Source organism: Orycteropus afer, unplaced genomic scaffold, assembly GCF_000298275.1.
Source record: "Orycteropus afer afer isolate SDZICR_OR568_19922 unplaced genomic scaffold, OryAfe1.0 scaffold00040, whole genome shotgun sequence".
In the NCBI taxonomy this organism is placed as follows: domain Eukaryota; kingdom Metazoa; phylum Chordata; class Mammalia; order Tubulidentata; family Orycteropodidae; genus Orycteropus; species Orycteropus afer.
Window position 1 is genome coordinate 10,670,663 of NW_006921627.1, and position 7,071 is coordinate 10,677,733.

At 43.3% G+C, this 7,071-nt stretch overlaps 1 protein-coding gene across 1 annotated transcript in view; it reads right to left on the reverse strand.

The window, feature by feature from the left end:
- The window catches only part of ANO2 (anoctamin 2), a 556,059-nt gene that overhangs the window by 289,413 nt on the left and 259,575 nt on the right, over window positions 1–7,071 (reverse strand). The gene's annotated exons all lie outside the window — the stretch shown is intronic.

Genomic DNA, 7,071 nt, shown 5'->3' on the forward strand with positions numbered 1-7,071 from the left:
TAACGGATGTCTGCAGCTGTTTCTCTTTACTTTGAGTGGTGCCACATCAGCAAATGGAGGTCTCAAAAGCTTTACCTTATCCATATGAGTAAGGCTGGGTTTACTCAGATGATGCAGCTCTTTCCCAGTCCTATTTTGAGAGCCTTCTAACCTAACCGGACTATTCATAAAGTTGCGCGGTACAAAAAGGGCCAGGAGGCCACATGTTCTGACCTCCTTTAACCCCACAAGAGGAAGACAGAATCACCATCAATAGCCCAAGGCTATTACTACAAGGCCAGACATGCTGCCTCCCTCCAGGCCTTTCACCAACTGTTCCTCCCTAAGCACTTGCCACGTCTCTCCTGGGTTCAAAAATTTACTGCAGTGGCCACACAGAATTCACAGATTATGGAGTTTACTAGGGAAGCTCCAGGCTACAATTCAAGTTCAGGAAAAATGCTCAGTCTCTCTCCCAGCCCACTGTCTCTCAGACAAGTCTCTCATAGTCTTTCCCCCAGCAGTGCGTGTCCCTCGGTGTCTTACTCAGCAATGCGTGTCTCTTGCGTCTCTTTCCCAGCAGTACGTGTCTCTCAGGAGTGCCTGTCTCTTTCAGCAGCACATCTTCCTCAACCAGCAGTCAGACAGGAGTTCTGCCTCTAGGAAGCCTCCTTTTGAGCCTAGCGGAGTGGCCAGACTAGCCAATCATAGCATCAGAACTCTAAGCACCTGAGAGAGAGTGGGAACCTCACAGAACATTGTTTTGTGCCACTCCCAACAGAAATACTCCAGGTGGACAATTTTAGCAATCAGGAGCTCCTCAGTTGCTCATAGCAAATCCCACCTTGGAGTTTACAAAGACTTATGGGTAGAAAAGCCACAGTAAGTAATTTACTACACTGCAGGTGGTAATGTATGAAACAGTGTTTCTTTGTTATTCATAAGGTGTTCCCTGGCCAATTCTTTTAGAAGTGGATGGCCTCTTCCTTCTTCCTAGTCTGTCTCAGTCTGTAAACTGGGCTGATACCTGTGCACCATGTGCATCCCACTGGGTTTGAAAAACCAGTGGCTCAGCCTCAAAACTCACATCAACACATCACCATGGTAGGACAAACCGACAGACAAGTTTGTCTCCCTGTTGGAAACCTCTCGTACCACCCTTACCTGGGTCCCTGAGGCTAACTCCTCCTCTGTCTGGCTTCCTGGCTTTTAATCCCTTTCTCCCAATCTCCCACCCTGCTGCTTTGGGCGTGCCTGGGTTCTCTCTCCTCACCATTACTGGGTGGGACTATGCAAATAAGGTGTGTAGAACTCAGATGTTGGGGTTGATTAGTTTTGTCACTGTCAGGCTTAAAATGAGCCCTCCTAGATGCAGAGAGGAAATCTCACTGCCATCTAGAGAAGAGCTGGAGATGAAGTAGAGTGCATCCTTGGACCTAAGATCCCTGCACTGGACTGCCTCGGCAGAGATGCCCAGCAGAGTGAGATGCCCCAGCAGAGGCAGATGCCCTAGAAGAAAGACAGTCATAGTAGAACCAAGAGGCATGAGACAGAGCGGCGGGCTTACCTGGTCCAAGAGAGAGAAAGCTGAGTGCCCTTGGGCAGGAGACTTGCTAACGGAGTGTGGTGCACAAAGGTGTACCTATCAGCAGAGCTGAAAGAGCTTTGTAACACTTGCCCAAGCAGGGCTGAGGCCAGACAGAGAGGCCAAAGGCCAGAGAGGTGTGCCTGAGGGCATAGCAGAGAGGAGACTGTCCTGATGGAAGAATTGTATCCTGAGCACATTTCTGAACCTATAGCCTGTTTTCTCCCTAATAAACTCCATAATCATGAGTATCACCTGTGAGTTCTGTTTGGCCATTGCAATGAACTATCAAACCCAGTAGAGAAGTAGTGAGTACCATGAGAGGGATGGTTGGTGTCAGAATTGGTGAAAGGCTGGAGGGTGGCAGCATGTCTGTCCTCATAGCAATAAGCCTTGGGCTGCTGATGGTGATTCTGTCTTCCTCTTGTGAAGTTACAGGAGGTCAGAAGATGTGTTCTCCATGTCCTTTTTCACAACCCTTAAGCCCCACCCTATTCTCATGTTTGTTTGTTTTTCCAGCTACACTACTATAGCATTCTAGCTGAGGCATTCATCTAGACATAAGGTTTTCTGATTAGTCTTTACATCTGTAGAACTGACAAAACTTTTCTCCCATTGTCCCATAGACTTTGGCTCAGGAAACAAATCTGATAAAGTAAACCTTGTTGTTGTTGTTGTTGTTGTTGTTATGTGCCGTCAAGTTGACCCCGACTCATAGTGACCCCTCCTTGTGTTTCTGAGGCAGTATCACTACGGAAGTAGATTGCCCAACCTTCCTTCCAAGGAGTGGCTGGTGGGTTTGAACCGTCAGCCTTCTGGTTAGCAGTCAGGTGCCTTAGGCATTATGCTACCAGAAATAAGGAGATCTGGTGGCATAGTGTGTGAGGCATTGGCTGCTAGAAGGTCAATGGTTCAAACCCACCAGCCACTCCATGGAAGTAAGATGGGGCAATCTACTTCCATAAAGATTTACAGTCTCAGAAACCCAGTGAGGGTCACCGTGAGTCAAAATCAACTCGATGGCAGTGAGTTTGGTTTTGGTTTTGGTTTTGGTCACAAAACAGAGTATGCATTTTGTCACTTCTTGGAAAACATTTGCATTCCAACAAGAGCTTTGTTTGTTGTTGTTGTGATGTGCCGTCGAGTCAAACCCGACTCATAGCGACTCCTCCTTGGGTTTCTGAGGCAGTATCACTATGGAAGTAGGATTGCCCGACCTTCCTTCTGAGGAGTGGCTGGTGGGTTTGAACCGCCAGCCATCTGGTTAGCAGGCAAGTGTCTTAGCCACAAGAGCTTTACAGAGATACAATTCCTCCACCTTCCAAAGAAGAAGTAGATTACTTTGGGGGCTCTTACAGCTATCCCACATAAGCAGTTGATTACTCTGCTACAGTAGAAATATTGCTGGCCAGAGAGGAAGACAGGATGCCTGAGCAAGAGCCTGTTGTTGTTGTTAACTGCCATCGACTGAGCCCCAGACTCATGCTGATTCCATGCACAGGGGAGTAAAATGCTGCCTGAAGCAACAGCCTAGATACATGGAAAAGTGAAGCAGAGAGGTCAGAATTCATGTAGGTAAGAAAGGATGGAACAAAGAAGGAAAAAGAATCAATGATGCTATTTAAGGAAAACAATGCAGCAGAGTTGAAAGTTCAGATGCCCACAGGAACCAGGCAGGTGACAATGACTGGAGCAGACTACAAATGCCAACCCTAGCAATGCCCACGGAGAACTATAGAGCTCAGGTCCATCCACCAGGTGGGGTAACTACTCAGCTCCATCAGCTTTAAGTGGAATGTGGGAAAATGAAACCACTGTGACCAAACCCTACAACTTTTCAACAAAAGTTTGAAATCTGAATTTTCAAATTAATCTCCGGATTTTTAATTCAATTGAAAAAATTTCTGCAAGCCAAACAAAAGACATCAAGGACTAGATACCATCCATAGGATATTAATTGGTGTCCTCTGCAGATAACAGAGATCATAGAACACAGGCTCTGGAGTAGGAAGAGCTGAGTTGGAATCTTCCATCTGCTATCACTGAACTTAGGATAGTCTCTCAACTTCTCTAAGCTTCACTTTTTTCCATTTAAAAATAGGCTGATGTGAGAATTGGATGAACAAAACATAGGAGGACAAAGTAAGTGTGCAGTAAATGTTAACTGTTGCTGATGATATGATTCTTTTAAATCCATGTGACCTATTATTTTAAAAATCTATTACTTCTGTTCATCAAAAGATACCATTAAGTGAGTGAATAGACAAGCTACAGAATGAGAAAAGATATTTGTATACATATATCCAACAATAGACTTGTATTTAAAATATATTTTTTTAAAAAAAAAAACTTCTATAAATCAATAAGAAATAGGCAGACAACCCCCTTCAAAAAATAGGCAAAAGACTTGAACAGATACTTCATAAAAGTGACCAGTGAACATATGAAAAAGTGCTCAACTTCCTTAATCATCAAGGAAATGCAAATTAAACCACAATGCAATAATTCTACATACCCATCAGAATAGCAAAAATGGAAAAGAGGGCAGTGATACAGCCACTTTGGCTAAACTGCTTAGCATATCTACTAGTGCTAAGCATAGGCATCCTCTAGATCCTACAACTCCTCTCCTAAGTAAATGCCCAACAGAAAAGCATGTATGTCCAGAAAAAAACTAAAAATGGTCATAGCAGCACTGCTTACAATAGCCCCAAACTAGAAACTATCCAAACACTTAAAATAATACATTGGAAAAACACATTGTAGTATATTTACCCAATGAATACTGACTGTTTTACAGCAATAAAAATAAGCAAACTATAACTATACATAACAATATGGACAAATCTCACAAACATAACATTGAACAAAAGAAGCTAAGATATATACTGTATTATTCCATTTATGTAAAGTTCAAAAGCAAAATAATTGCCTTTAGAAGTCCGGGTAGTGGTTAATAGTGGTGACTAGAAGGAAGCATGATGGGGGCGGGGGGTGGAGGGGCAGTGTGTGGATTCCAGTGCTAACAATATTTTTCTCTTGATCTGGGTGCTAGTTGCATGGGTGTGACAGTTTGTGAAAGTTCAGTTAGCTGAATATTTATGATATATAAACCTTTTTATATGTTTATTATACTTTAATAACAAAGGGTTTAAAAAGATACCACATGCTTGCACACGAATGTTTATAGCAGCTTTATTCATAACTGCCAAAAACTGGTAGCAACCAAAATGTTATCCAATAAACAAATGGATAAGCAAACGGCAGTACATCCACACAATGGAGTTATTATTCAGGATGAAGAGAAATGAGCTACCAAGTCACAAAAAGACATGGAAGAATCTTAAATGTATATTGCTAAGAGAAAGACAACAGTCTGAAAAAACTATACACTCTGATCCCAACTATATGACCTTCTGGAAAAGGCAAAACTAAAGATGATGAAAATCAGTAGTTGTCGGGGATTTAGGGAGAGTTAAGGGGGCATGAATAGGTGGAACACAGGGCATTTTTAGGGCAGTGAAACTATACTGAAGGATACTATAATGGTGCACACATGACATTAAGCATTTGTCAAAACCCATAGCACTGCACAACACAGAGTGAACTCTAATGGAAATTATGGACTTTGTTGTTGTTGTTGTTGTTGTTATGTGCCATCGAGTTGGACCCGACTCATAGCAACCCCTCCGTGGGTTTCCAAGATAGTATCACTACAGAAGTAGATTGCCCAAACTTCCTTCTGAGGAGTGGCTGGTGGGTTTGAACTGCCAGCCTTCTGGTTAGTAGTCAAGTGCCTTAGGCACTATGCTACCAGAGTTCCTAAATTATGGACTTTAGTTAATAATAAAGAAGTTCTGGTGGTATAGTGGTTGAGGTATTTGGCTACTAAACAAAAAGATAGATGGATTTAACCTACCAGTTGCTCCATGGAAGAAAGATGAGGCAGTCTGTTTCTGTAAATATTTACAGTCTTGGAAACCCAATGGGGGTCACTATAAGTCAGAATTGTTTGATAGTAGTGAGTATGGTCTGGTTTTGATTTGAGTTAAAGAAAAAAAAAAAAAACTTACTGCCATCATGTCAGATCTGACTCACAGTAACCCCTCCTTGGGTTTCCAAGGCAGTATCTCTATGGAAATAGATTGCCCAATCTTCTTTCCGAGGAGTGGCTGGTGGGTTTGAACCACCAGCCTTCTAGTTAGCAGTCAAATGCCTTAAACTATGCCACTATAATGTATCAATATTGGTTTATCAATAGTAACAAATGCACCACAGGAATGAAAGATGTTACTATTAGGGGAAACTGTGGGGAAAGAAGGTAGTAGGTCTGGTGGTGCAGTGGTTAAGTGCTCAGCTGATAACTGAAGGCTTAGCAGGGCTAACCCACCAGCTGCTCTGCAGGAGAAAGATGAGGCAATCTGCTTACGTAAAGATTTACAGTCTTGGAAACTCTATGTGGCAGTTCTACTCTGTCCTATCAGTTGAATCAGAATCAACTCAATGGCAGTGGATTTGGTTTGAGTTGGTGAGGAAAGTGGGAAAGGGATAAATGGGAATGTACTGTACTTTCTGTGCAATTATTCTGTAAACCTAAACTGCTCTAAGATATAAAATCCATTAAAAAAAAGATACCCCATGTACTATAATCTGCAGGCCAACAGTATTCCCTAGAGGTCATCTTGTCCATTCCCCTGCCTGCCTTCAGGACAGACTGTATTTAATCCATGTCAGGCATCCACACTATTCCAGCTCAGTCTGTCACCAGACCTGAAAGTGGAGTTTCTACCTAAGTGAAGCACAGTGAACCAAGTTAACAAAAGACCCAGGAGCAGGCAGCCAACCCTGAAATGCAAGGTCTTTGTTGGGCAGGGCAGCCCAAGGCAGTGATGGAGACTAACGAAGCCTGTGCTATTTTCAGGGATGAGAAGGAGAGCAGATGATTATTGTGGATAACACGTGCCAACAGGGAGTGTTCCTGGGAGCCTGCTCTGTCAGCCGGAGGGGGCAACTTCTGCTCTCAACTCCTGCCAACCCCACATCAGCCTGACGAGAGGCAGCACCTTCCTTCCTGGTCTTACAGAAAGCTGTCAGGCTTTCCCTAGCCCTTGGGAGACAGATTAAAGGCGAACAGATTAAGGTACCCTTAGCAGTGTTGGGGGCAGATGCAGAGGTGCTGGAGAGAATATTCTGAGCCTTTAATTAAAGAGTACAATGCTTGGTTCTCTAGAAGACAGCTGGAAATTCCCAACTACAGAAGAAGCCAGGCAAGTCATCAAAGGTCTTTCCTTGGTAAAAACATGACATGGGGCCGATGTAGATTTTACATTTACCATCAGAAATATCCTTTTCCTGTACCTCAGCCCTTTGAGATAATGTCAATGGCCTATAGTTGATTAGGAGTTAGCACTGGAGAGTTAAACATTTACCTCAAGTAGACACAAGCCCTGTAGAGAACAATCATGGGAGAAGGGAGGGCTGCTTATGCACAGGGAGATAGCTCAGGG